The sequence below is a fragment of the Montipora foliosa genome, chromosome 7, assembly GCF_036669935.1.
Source record: "Montipora foliosa isolate CH-2021 chromosome 7, ASM3666993v2, whole genome shotgun sequence".
NCBI classification, from domain to species: Eukaryota; Metazoa; Cnidaria; class Anthozoa; order Scleractinia; family Acroporidae; genus Montipora; species Montipora foliosa.
The window spans coordinates 477,424-489,923 of NC_090875.1; the positions used below are offsets into that span (position 1 = coordinate 477,424).

The window sequence follows — 12,500 nt, forward strand, 5'->3', positions numbered from 1 at the left end:
TATCCAGTTCTTTTTTTTTTTGTTTGTTTCGTTCCTTATATAGTTCATCTAGCTCACAAATGGCAAGAACTGTATATTGTGGTAATCAACCTAACATTTCCTTGATGACTCAGAATCTTTTAGGAACAGAGGGGTGGGGGAATTACGTGTGTTTGTCTGCTCTAGTCCTCAGTGGAAATACACCTACTTTACAACCATTCAAATGTAATTTCCCTACCTATCCCCGGGGGTCAGGGGGTGGAGGAAACAAATGACTAGTGCATAACACCATGACCATTTCGAGTTACTGTCGCTTAAAATCGCCAAATACACTCATTTAATTAACTGTCAAAAGGCAAGTCATTCGAAATCAAATCAGTCCTTTAGAGAAATATCTCACCTAATATTGCTGCAAACTAATTTAAATTATTTTTCCGCTTGCTCTGAGTATCAAAACAAACCTCTTGTAATAGGCCATTTCCGATATATTGAAATTTTTATTTGGCTCCGAGGGTTGGGGGAATAGAACAAAAGTAATTATTTTGTTTATTTCCCCAAGCTTCGGAGCTAAGTTAAGATTTCGATGTACCGAAAATGGTCTATTCCTTTGTGTTCTTATACTTGGAAGAAATTATCAGCCAAGGCACTACATGTCCAGTCGCGATTGATTAAAAAAGTATAATGCATAAACATACGCAATCCTTAGAAAAAGAATATTTAGATAACAGCAGATATTTTCAGGACAAACTGATTTCGAAGCAAACGTAAAACTGACGCTGTCAAACTTTGTTTCCTAAACCATTAGGGAAAAAAATTGCTGCCCTGAGTCTACCAATATCACCATACGCTTTTGGTCTACCTACCGTATGCTCTCTGTCGAATGTAATCAAGAAAAGAGCCGGGAAATAACTGAAATGTAACATACAGGAGCATTGATAAGATGGTTAGACTTTCTACAAAACCCGAACAGTCCCTTAAAAGTGATTCGAGTGCCAAATCAGTTTATTTAGTTTAGTCAGATAACTTCAAAGCACTGATAATTTCCGCTTTAACCTGAATAGTATTAGAATACTATTCTCCTTTTAAGGAGAAGCTCAATTCCCTCCAAGGTCGACTCTTTTCTCAATCTACAAGGCAGTAAGCCGTAAGGATATAAGCTACACTTTGTGTGCCGTTTTTACGCATGGGGAATTTAAGGAAAAAAACTGGCAAGAGCAACGCAAACTTAACACGGGCGTTTTTAGACTTCTTAGTCGTTCTCTGTTCAACGGATAAGGCAAAATGCTCGAAGCAGTAGCATTGTTGAAAGACTTAACCAAAGCAGAAATTTTTGTTTGCCTCTTTGAGCCAGAGCTGTGCTTATCAGATCCTAAACTATAGATACTACTGTTGCCTCCTCTTGGCTCGGTCAGGGCTGTATTGGCGGGCTAGGTAGTTTCTCTTCCTTCGGCTAAACTCGCCCCTGTCCGTTTTCGTATCATTTAATTCGTAGTGAAACCAGCACCTAGCATACGGAAGGGAAATAATCGGCAAAGACAAGAGGTTAGTGTACCGATTTTGTAGAGCAGAAACATTTCTAAGGATCTTTTGCGTCTTTTTTTTTTTCCTTTTAGTTTGCATCATCGTTGTGTCAGCATCATTCAGTTTCAATCCATATTCAGTTAATTTTTCGGGTAATCCATTGTTTGTCCATTCAGGTAGACTTGCGGTAAGCGAAATGAAGCGAGCCAGGCTGAAGGTAGTGAAAATACATATGGTTCTAATTGACAATATTTGGAATGAAGGAAAAGTTCATGTCCCCAGCAGTTCTAATTAAGTATAGTTAATAATACTTCCAAAACGGGTCAAAGCAACTCGTTCCATTAATTGAACTGTTGAATTATTCTCGAAAATTTTCAAATTTGCAGAGACCTACAAGTAGACAGTCTCCTCCGGCTCCAAGCAATATAATTTGCTCAGGGAGATATATTCTGAGTCGATAGAGTTAACTCCTAAAATACTAATAGACTCAATTAGATTAAAAGTTTTGATCAATAAGCCTTACAACAAAAAGGGAGTTTGATTTGATTCGCTTAACATTTTTGCCTTCGCTGTGAAGTGGTAAGAATATTCAAAGATCTGTCTACGATAACTGTGTACATCGCATCTAACCCATTCCAAAGTTTATATTTAATAAGAAGTCAAATCTAACAATCTTTCAACTAGGGAAGTCGTACCGTTTCCAAGAACAGGAATTCAAAGGTTTCAAGTGATGTCTTTGAGGGAAATGACGTGGACTAGCTTGTTCTTAATTAATGGTCAAAAATCAAGCCGTCATCCCTGAATGACATTTGCATGAATGGTTTTAAGGCCCAGTTCAGACGTCGTGCTTCTGCCTTAATTGCAATTTGGTTCGACTGTAGCACGGTAGGGAAACAACTCTGATTCAGACGCCGTGCCAAAGTCGAACCAAATTCAGGCTTTACTGATGCCTCGTAACACTCCCCGTGGGAACTCAATCTCGCCAAATACATTAATATAATTTATGAATTTTGTTTGGCGCGACACAAGCACGACGTTTGAATCAATGCCGTGCCAAAGTCGTGTAGCACGGCAGAGCTTGTCGAACTTAATTGCTTGCCGAACTTAATTGAAAAGTTTGATTCAGACGCCGTGCTTCTGCCGTGCTTTTGTCGAACTTAATTCCTGAATTTAGTTCGACACGGCAGAAGCACGACGTCTGAACTGGGCCTAAGAGGACATTGTTTTCATCTGAGCGTATGTCGCGCCATGCGTCAGGCAGATCAACATACCTTTCAATTGTAAGATGATAAAAATAGGTTCCTTTCAATGCAGTGATCAACACAACACGGAACCGGTAACCGCATGAAACATCTTTAGGGCAAATGATTAATTACTGGGTTGCCAAACCCAGTCGGAATCTCGGTTTCATTTCGTGGGTTTTTTACTGGGTTGCCTATGGGCAAACCCAGTCGAGGTCTACGTTTAGTTTGTTTTTTTTATTTTTTTTTTTTTTTTTTTTTTTTTTTTTTTTTTTTCCGTGTCGGTAAAAGTCTTGCCTGTCACTCCCCTGGTAAGTGGTGTCTTTGTGTATAGAGCCTTCTGCGCGTATTTTCTTAGGATTGAGAGGGTAGTGGAACTGCGTAGATTTCTCTGGTGGACACAGTACAATCATCAACTTAGTCTGCAATGGCGTCGAAAGTCATGCAACGCGAATGGCGTTTTAGTGGATCCTTAAACAAAATATACCCTTATGGAGCTCAATAATGGAAAGTCAGTTGGATAAACTAGGCATGAATCTCAAAAGCGACGAGTACTGGACTTCGACAACAATCTATCGCCCGTCGAGACGAAATCAAAGTGAGCAGTATTTACCTGAAGTACAAGGTAATTTGACACAATTGAGTTTCTTGTCTTCACGCACGCAATCAAATAGGAAGAGGTTTTCGCCTCTAAGAGCAAATATGTTGTTTGTTTCAATAAAATTTTCGCTGGAAAAGGATTCTGTGGTATTTTCTGCCTTTGTGAATTATAATATCATGTTGTGTATTGAATTTTCGAGCTTAAGGTTCAAATGTGATATGGGAGAAGTTTTTTAGTATTGCTCTGTAAGCAGGAAGGGTTCACAGGCCTGTTGGAAGCGTGCTTGAGTTTCAACAAAATGAGGCCCAAAATCAGTGAAAACTTGTGACGCAGATGAATAATAAAGTAGCTGCTATTTCCAAAATGATGGAATTACCTGGTGATAAATAACGTCGTACGCGTCTTGGAGAGTAAATTTTGACTTTGCATAAACAAGAGTTGGGCGATTGTGATCTTTGTTTTGACTTGGCTCATTTCATTGTCAAACTTTATAACACTTGACAGAAAAACCCGGTATCTTGCCATCATTTGACACAGATGCTTCACTGTTTGGCGAGTAAACATGCCGCGGTAACTTAATCACGGCGCCCGCTGAATTCCGGTCATGTCACTTTCGATTTTGCAATTTACTTGAACGTAGCAAAAATCTCCCAAAATGTTTGTCGCTGATCGTAACTTTTTATATTCTATAGATCGTTTTCACGTGACGTCATCACCTTCCAAAATCTAAAACTAAAGATCCACCAAAGTTTTTATCCTCATCAGGCATAAGAGGCGGCATATCTATATCTGTTGACAATTTCACAGCTCAATAGCGTGCTTCGTTTGGAAACCAGAGCATTTTCAATTTCCGGATTATGTAGGTGCGTGACACAAAGCTACGATCAAGTTTGTTGAAAAATATATACTTATCTCATGATTTTGAGCCCTTTTAGAAGTTAGAGCATTAGGAAAAGTGCTTATGTAAATGCTTGTTTTTTCAGTAGTGATAATCAGTCGCCTAGATAGCCAAAGTCAGTTCCAGATGTTTACACTATTTTCTGGCCTGCGAAACATTTCGACGAATATCTGAAGTTTGGGGAAACGCAGAGGCCTAAAACTTGGACAAGTGTCTTATTTCTTTATCTTCTATAAGATAACAATTTCTTAGCGTTTTGCACTGGATAGTTTTTGATTTATTTTTTTATTGCGTGACAGTGAAAACGATCTATATTCAAGGTTCAAAATTAATGTTGTTTTCATGTCGTAAATATTTTATTCTCGATCGACCGTCCGGGAAACTTCCTTTTGCTCTTTCTGAAAACTGTGTATCAATATTTATTTGCTTTTTCATCAATATTTGTTTTGCATAAAGCACGCTAACAGAATCTGTACCTTGCTGAGTTCGCATTTGTTAGCGTTAATAGTATTTTCGGTCAGATGTTTCTGTTTTTTATGAGGGGGTTATTGTTTTGGTCTCCCATCCCAACACTAACCCCGCGAAACAGGGCTTGACTTCAGTGAAGTTTAGTATTACAAAGTTTTCGGATGCTCATAGGGCACACTTGTGGTGAAAAGAAGTTGTGAGGGAACTTGAAAATTATCAACATGTCAGCCCAGAAGCCAATGTTTCTCGCTTCTCTTTTATTTGTTATTCTTCAGAGACTGGAATGCTGTATTTCAATACCACACAATTCAGTGCCTTCTGATTTTCTGTAGCACGTACCACAGGCAAACCAGTGTATGCTTCACAGAAGCATCTAGTTATGGATAAAAAGTCGCCGAATTTAAAACCAGCAAAACAAAGATCGTGACCTGAACCTCGTAATTTATTTCTTCACCAATTTTTTTTGGACTTGAAAACAAATGATCTGCCTCAGTAGGTGCATTCCAAACATTTTCGATAAATTAAAAAAATGCTTCTTCTCATTCTGTAGCTTAGCTGGCTTTAAAGATCTTTCTCTATTATTTCTTACCGTAACTTTCGTTCACTGAGTCCCCTGACATTGTTATATCGTGAGAGTCGTTTATCCCATTAGAAGCTGACTTATACCCATAAATAGTTAGTCACGACGACTGTACAATGATTATAACTCATGCTCTGGAGTACTCCATTCCATGTCAAGTTAAATGTGTGAGGCGTTATAAGCAATTACTGATTTTTCAATAAACTACAATGTTAAGGTGCGCAGAAAAACGCAAGGCAACCAAAACATTATTTTATTCAATCTAGCAAAACATTTTTCCTCGACCGGCCTTCCCTAGAGTAGCCCTTCCTTTACCTTTTGACCATCTTCCTTTTGTGAAGGCGGCGAAATCTGTGCGACACTGAAAATTGTTTAACACGCTTTAAATAGCTTTATGAAGCGCTCGTACCAAGGCAAAGTTGGTTGTCTTTGTTAGAAGTTGCTGATCAAAACAACGATGACGAACAAACAACCCAACAAACACAGGAGGGCATTATTTATGCTGAACATTTTCAAATGCTGTAAAAATTCAGATAGAATGTATCCAAGGAAGACTTTTCAATAAAATGGTTACTGTCGTGAACGGATCTCGCGACAAATAATCACGCGCTTGATGTAATTTTAAAATTATTTCTTTTCCTACGATTCTAGCTTGACACGTTGTCTCTGAAAAACTCTCCTCTCATACAGCACAAAAAAGGTCTAAAGTTCACCGAGATTATATTTCCAATAGTCTTAGGGTTCGGCAGTTCGGGTTTCAAAATCACGCAATGTAACGCTAACGTCCGCGACACTCTCCCCCTATTTGACTCTTATGATGTCAAATATAAATTGAACAAGGTAAACGATAACATTAACAACTCTAAATCACATTGAAAAGTTCAGTTCTCATTTAGTTCATCTTCTGCTATCGCAGCTATGCGCTGACGGGCACTGACTGCAGCACGTCTAGGTTGGAACTCTGAAGCTCGAGCATTCAATCTAGCAGTCCCCTCTTGGGTGTTTCTGTCACAGGACAGCTCAAGTGGATAGAGATGTTGAACTGGTCGTTCCAGGAAAGATTTTCCAGCCCTCAGACGCACTGCTCTCACTATCCCGTCTCTACCAGGGATTAACTTGTCCACTACACCGATCCTCCACAATCCTCGATTTCTTTCTTCACCCTTGATAAGTACAACGTCTCCCGGAGTCAAGATTGTTTCTTTGGTTTTCTGGTTAAGGTTGTGGCGCTCTCTGAGGGATTTGAAGTACTCGTTTTTCCATCTCAACCACAGCACCTCCTTGCACCTTCGCAGGTACTTGGCTCGTTTTCTGAGGCTGTCATCCTCTATGTTACTCGGGTCTTCCTCTGGGAGTTGATTTGGTTGGCCGAAGAGCATAACGCTGGGGGTCAGTATCGGCATTTGGACGTCGTCCTCCACATAATCGAGGGGTCTGTCGTTAATAATTCTCTCCACATCTAAGATGACCTCTTCAAGTTCGTGCCATCTGAGGTTCCCATTACCAATGGACTTGTACAGACTCTGCTTCACTACGCCAATCAATCTCTCAAATTGTCCCCCCCACCATGGGGCTCGGCTGAGGTTGAATTGCCAAGTTATTTCTTGTCTGGCGAGGAAGTCGTTCAACATTTCATTCTTCATAACGTTCCTCAGCCACTTCGCTGCTGCCACAAAGGTTTTCCCATTGTCTAAAAAGATCTTTTCGGGGCGCCCTCTTCTTGATATAAATCGTTTTAAGCTGCTTAGGAACTCGTCAGTGCTTTGGCTCGGTAACAAGTTCAGGTAGACCGCTCGGGTGAGACTACAGGCGTAAAGAACAATGTAAGCCTTCATTTCCTTTTTGGTCTTGCTGAGGTACTTAATTGGTCCAGCAAAATCCACTCCAATGAACTTGAATGGTACTGATCCAGCTGTTCTTTCCTTCGGCAAGTTGCCTGTTGGTGGATTTGGGAGTGCCGCCACTTGAAATCTTTTGCAGCCATGACAGCCCCTAATCACTTGCTTTGTCAAACGTCGTAACCGTAACACCCAGTACTTCTCTCGAACCTTCGCCATCGTCATGCCGACTCCCCCGTGCAAGGTTTGGGTGTGCACGTGCATGACGAGCTTCTTGGTGAACAGTGCACTTTCGGGTAAGTAGATTGGATAATCTCCTTGAATGCGGCCCCTGCATTCATATAAACCGTCTTCGTTCTTCTGAAGGTTTACTCGTAGCTGATTTTCTTTGAAACTGGCTGTATTCAGGCATCTGACTTGACTATCTCGCACCCAGAACTCTATCCGACGGTTTATCTCCGCAGTGTTGAGAGGACCGCTGATCTTCTGTTGCTGTTTCAACTTGCAGTTTTGGATAAACCGTGTTATCCATGAACAAATTCGAACCGCCCTCCAAAGATCCCACTTCTGTAATAACTGGTCAAGTTCTTTGTCGTCTGCTATTGCCACGGCGAGAACTTCCTTGATCACTTTTGCCTCAGCTTGGGTTTCTTTGCTTGGGCTAGTAACGATGTCTGACGGCCAATTCTCTGGGTATGGTAACCAGGACGGTCCCTGAAACCACAGATCCGCACATTCTCCTGCTTTTCCTCCTCGACTGCCCAGATCGGCAGGGTTTTCCTTTGAACCCACGTGGCGCCAATGAATGTACTCCTTGTCTTGGATTTTTCGGACGCGATTACTCACGAATTGCTTGTACTCTCCACCACCCTTGATCCAGGGGAGAGCAACACTTCTATCTAGCCAGCAATGGACACTTGTTACGGGAAATCCTTGTAGAGCTTGTTTCACGTTGTGCACCAGATTAGTAGCCATATGGCCGGCTACCAGTTCAAGCCTCGGTATGGTGAATCCCTTCTTTGCAAGCCTGGACTTGGCGGCTACGAGTCCCTGTGATATACCTGAGGGTTGATGAGACACAGCGTATACTGCTGCTGATAAGCCTTGGCTGCTTGCGTCGCCGAAAGCGTGGAGGTTAATGCTGGTTATTTATTCCTGGTACTGAACGATGCTTCTTGGTGCTTCAATTATTTCGGGAAGATTTCCCTCCCACGTCTTCCAGCTGGCCGTCTGCTTCCTTGGTAGTTCTTGGTCCCATGGAATTCGCAGCTCACACGCTTGTCGGTAGAGCATCTTTCCCTCCAGAGTGATGGGCGACGCTAACCCTAAGGGATCATATATCTTTGCTAACTTCCCCAGGACTTCTCTCTTGGTGACATTCTCGATCTCTTCCGGAAAGCTGATTTGGATTTTGTCCGTGGCCTTGTTCCAGCGCACACCGAGCAATTTCGTTTCTCCTCCTTTTACACCCAACTGGTCTTTGGCGTAGGTTTGGGCTTCGCATCCTTGAGAACTCTGCTGTTCTTCTTGTCCTTCCTCTCGATATTCTGGCCGCTCCAGGATAGGGACATTACAGTGCCATCTATGTAGCCATTTATGTAGCTCGACTTCCTTGCTCTCCAAATCTCTCAACCAATGAAACCGCATTGCGTCTCGGTCTTCCTCTCTTATTCGCACTTGCAAGAAGGCTTGCCTTAGGTCTCCAGCTAATGCCACTGGGTGGAAGCGGTTCCTTGTCAGCACACTCCAGAGCTTGTTCTGCAATGGTGGCCCAGTCTCAAGGCAATCGTTGAGGGATGGGGCCTGGTGGTAGGCTCGCGCAGAAGCATCATAAACGATGCGGATTTTTGTGCTCTCCGCCGTCTCTCGCACCACTGGTTTGTGTGGGATATAGAATTCGTTGCCTTCTGGTTAGCCTTCGGCACGCTCGACTATTCCTTGGGCTAGTTGATCTCGGATGATTTCATTGTACTTTTCCAACATCCCTGGTTGCTTCTCCAGCTTCTTTACGAGGTCCTCCAGGCGTTTCAGACTTCCTGGCTTATTGTTGGGAAGAGGTGGATGGTTGCCCTTCCAGAGTAAGCCAGTCTCGTACCATCCTTCTGGGTCCCTTAGGAGTTGCTCCTTGAACTCTTCGTAAACAAGGTCTTGATCGCCAACCGAATGGTCTTGTAATCCGAGCACGTCAAGTCTGCAGAGGTTCTCGTAGTCAACAGCGGAAGTTTGTGTTAGGAACATGCTGGTGAGATTTGGTTCACTTCCGGGTGACAAGATAGTCCATCCCAGGCGCGTCCATTCTGCGATGGGTTCTCCGGGTTTGCCGATTCTGGGTGTGGTCTCTGTTTTGACTTGAGCGTACTCGTGGCACCAAGGATAAGGTGAACTGGTAAATCCCTTTTCGTATCGATGTCGTCCATTTCTACCCCTTTCAGATGATGGTATCGTCCAATCATGTCCTTGTATCCCGGATTGCCTAAGCTGAGCAGGACACCACGATTTACTTTGGTTACCTCGGTCCGAAGCTGAAATGCACCTGATAAGCTCTTAACGACTACTTCATGGATTTCAATCTCTCTTGTTGTTGCCTGCATCATCATTTCAATTCGTTTCAGCTCTTTTCGCAATGGTTGTTTCCTTAGTCGGTCGAGTAATGCGGCAGAAGCATATGAGCTCCCAGCACCGGTATCAAGTAGGGCACGACAATGTATCCCTCCCACGTTAACTACAACGACTGGATAGGTAACCGCGCCTCTTCCGGTTGCCACTAACATATGTTCTTGATGTTGAGATGTTTTCTCACAGATAGATGAATGATGACGCCGTTTGCAAATTCTGCAGGTGGAAGTGCTGCGACATTCTGAGGCCTTATGATTTGCACCAGTGCAATTGAAACAAAGTTGTTTTACGTTCAACAGTCTCCTTCGTTCTTGTATCGTAGTGACTTTATCGCAGTTGATGGACTGGTAAGATGAATTATCGCAGTAAACGCATGGCTTTCTTCTGGGGTCTTGTTGGTTGGCCTGGTACGTCCTTGATCGAGGTGGCTTAGGCAGCGTTGGTTTTTCTTGCTGATATTTATCTTCCAATTTCTGAGGGCTTCTTTCTGTCCACTTGCGCAAGGCTTCAAGTAGTTTCGGAAAACCCATTCCTGCCAGTTGTCATCAGTGCGCACCAGGTCACCTTTTATACCCTCCAACTTGTCGAGCGTCATTCGAACGTAACCATTGATTTCCTTTAATTTACCAATAGTCTCCAATGCTTGAAGATTTGGGGACAACTTCTGGTAAAATTCCATGATTTTGTTGGGGTTCGTTCCATGGATAGCGGGCAAAGACATTACGTTGTTTACATACGCGTTAACTATTTCGCTAACCTTTCCATAATTAGTTTTCAATATGCTTTTCGCCCTCTCGTAGCCTTCTATAGTAAAGGGTAGGCCGTCAACTGTTGTTCTAACCCGTGGCTCCAGCAGCTCCTTCAGATAAGAAAATTTGGTGATTTGGGGCACATCGGCCCGGAGTCAATTTTTGCTTTGAACTGGTTCCAAAACCTCAGCCAATCTGTATGCGTGCCATTGAACCTTGTAATTTGTAATTTGGGCAGCTTCGCGTTGATTGATTGTTCTTTAATCTGGCATTTTCGGTTTTCTTCGATTTTCGCCTCGTATTTAAGTTTCTGCTCTAATTTTTCCTTTTCAAAACGCATCTCTTCTTGAAATTTCTTTTCTCTAATTACAGCTGCTTCATCTTCCTCCCTTTTCTTTTCGATTTCGAGCGCCGCGCTCCTGAACGTCTTAATTAAACACAGTAATTTCAGAAATGTTTACCTACCCGTAAAGATGGCTTCCGAAACCGTGATAAGGCCATTGACAACGTTATCAAAAGAAAAACATTTTGGGTGCGTTTCTTTGGGATGATCCGAAAAGGGATCATTGATCCAAGATCACTTGGATTACGGTGCATCAAAGGAACCGAAGAATCCTTTCCCAGAGTGGATTCAACGATTCCTTTGTTGCACCGTGATTGATCATCCGTGTTCGCATTTTCTCCAAGAAACGCACCCTTTATATTTGCTGTTCGCAAGGACTACGGCGCCAGATTTGTTCTCGCAGACAATTATATTTCACGTTGAGACAACTCGGTAACAGTTGGCTTGGTCAACTGATAACAGAACTTGTCGAACTACGTGCCACCTGGGCCAAGTGCGATATGGCCGTAGAATTCCTGATTACCAAACTGTATAAATTCCTTACCTCTTTCTACTGTCACTGCTTCTATTGCTTGTAACGTCGTTTTTTACGATTTTTCATTTATATTTGTTTCTAGGTTTTTTTGTTTTGTTTATTGTTGATACATTTCTTGCTTGATTTAGTTTTTTAAGTTTGGGAGGGGATGAGCTTGGAAAGGGGTTGGGCTTTGCTGGGCTGGAGGAAACAAGTTGGGTTTAAAAATAATTTTGGACTCTCTCTTTTAGGTAAATTAATTGTAAATACCTTCTATCCTTTTGAAACGTCCAGAAACTTGAAGATTCTCTCCTCATACTTCGAACCTGAAACGGCTTATTATGGACCAAATAGGGACCCCTCTACAAATTGTCACGATTCAGGTGGGATGAGCGTGCAATTATCGAACCAAGCTGGAGATACGGTTTTAAAGTAGACTAGCTGTATTCTTCCGGGGATTAGGAAAATGGAACGTAAACGTTTGTCATGTGTTTGACTGGTGGTTTGACCATTAAAGGGCGACACAGTTTTCTCGCGAGGCAAATCTTTATTTGTGTGAAATTAGTCATCGACTTATGCCTTAAATACAAATTTCAAAGCAATCATTTGGCAATTTCGCGAAACTAAATTACGTCTATAGTTATTTGGTATAACCACCTTCTCGTTAACGAAGTATGAATTTCCATACCTAGTCAATCTATGTTGATAAGAACGTGGCGAAACATTACATATTTTTAACACATAATTTTACTGAAAACATGCGTCACCTACGAAGGCTAAGGTATGTTTGAAAAAAGGGCTTGGCTTGCCTTGGAATCAACAATTTATTTTGTGATCTTGTTCTCTGCCACTACAGACGTGGCTCACTTGCAATGCTGCAAGTAAAATTCATGGCATGGAAAGAGCGTCACCACTAATAAAGGGTACACTCACTGGTACAGAAGTTTGTAGCTCTACTGCTAAAAAAAGAATGTCAGTGTTGAAAGGCCTGGTAAACTGGTATTGGAAATTTAACCTGAATTAGGGCCATGCAGACAAAAACGCTGGCTGATACCACCAGTTACTACAGTCAACCTTGCAGCAAAGAAAATACCCAGATTAGGGCCATGCAGAATACCTATACAGTACAAACATTAAACGAAAATAGTAAAC

General features: G+C 42.1%; 1 long non-coding RNA gene across 1 annotated transcript in view; it reads right to left on the minus strand.

The window, feature by feature from the left end:
• LOC138010473 (uncharacterized) overlaps positions 1–3,412 on the minus strand; it is a 7,764-nt gene extending 4,352 nt beyond the window's left edge. Inside the window, exons 1-2 of the long non-coding RNA XR_011124479.1 lie at positions 2,772–3,412; positions 843–888 (exon numbers count right to left, since the gene is read on the minus strand). This is a non-coding gene — a long non-coding RNA (uncharacterized lncRNA). The remainder of the gene's footprint in view (positions 1–842; positions 889–2,771) is intronic.
• Between the last annotated feature and the right edge of the window lie 9,088 nt (positions 3,413–12,500).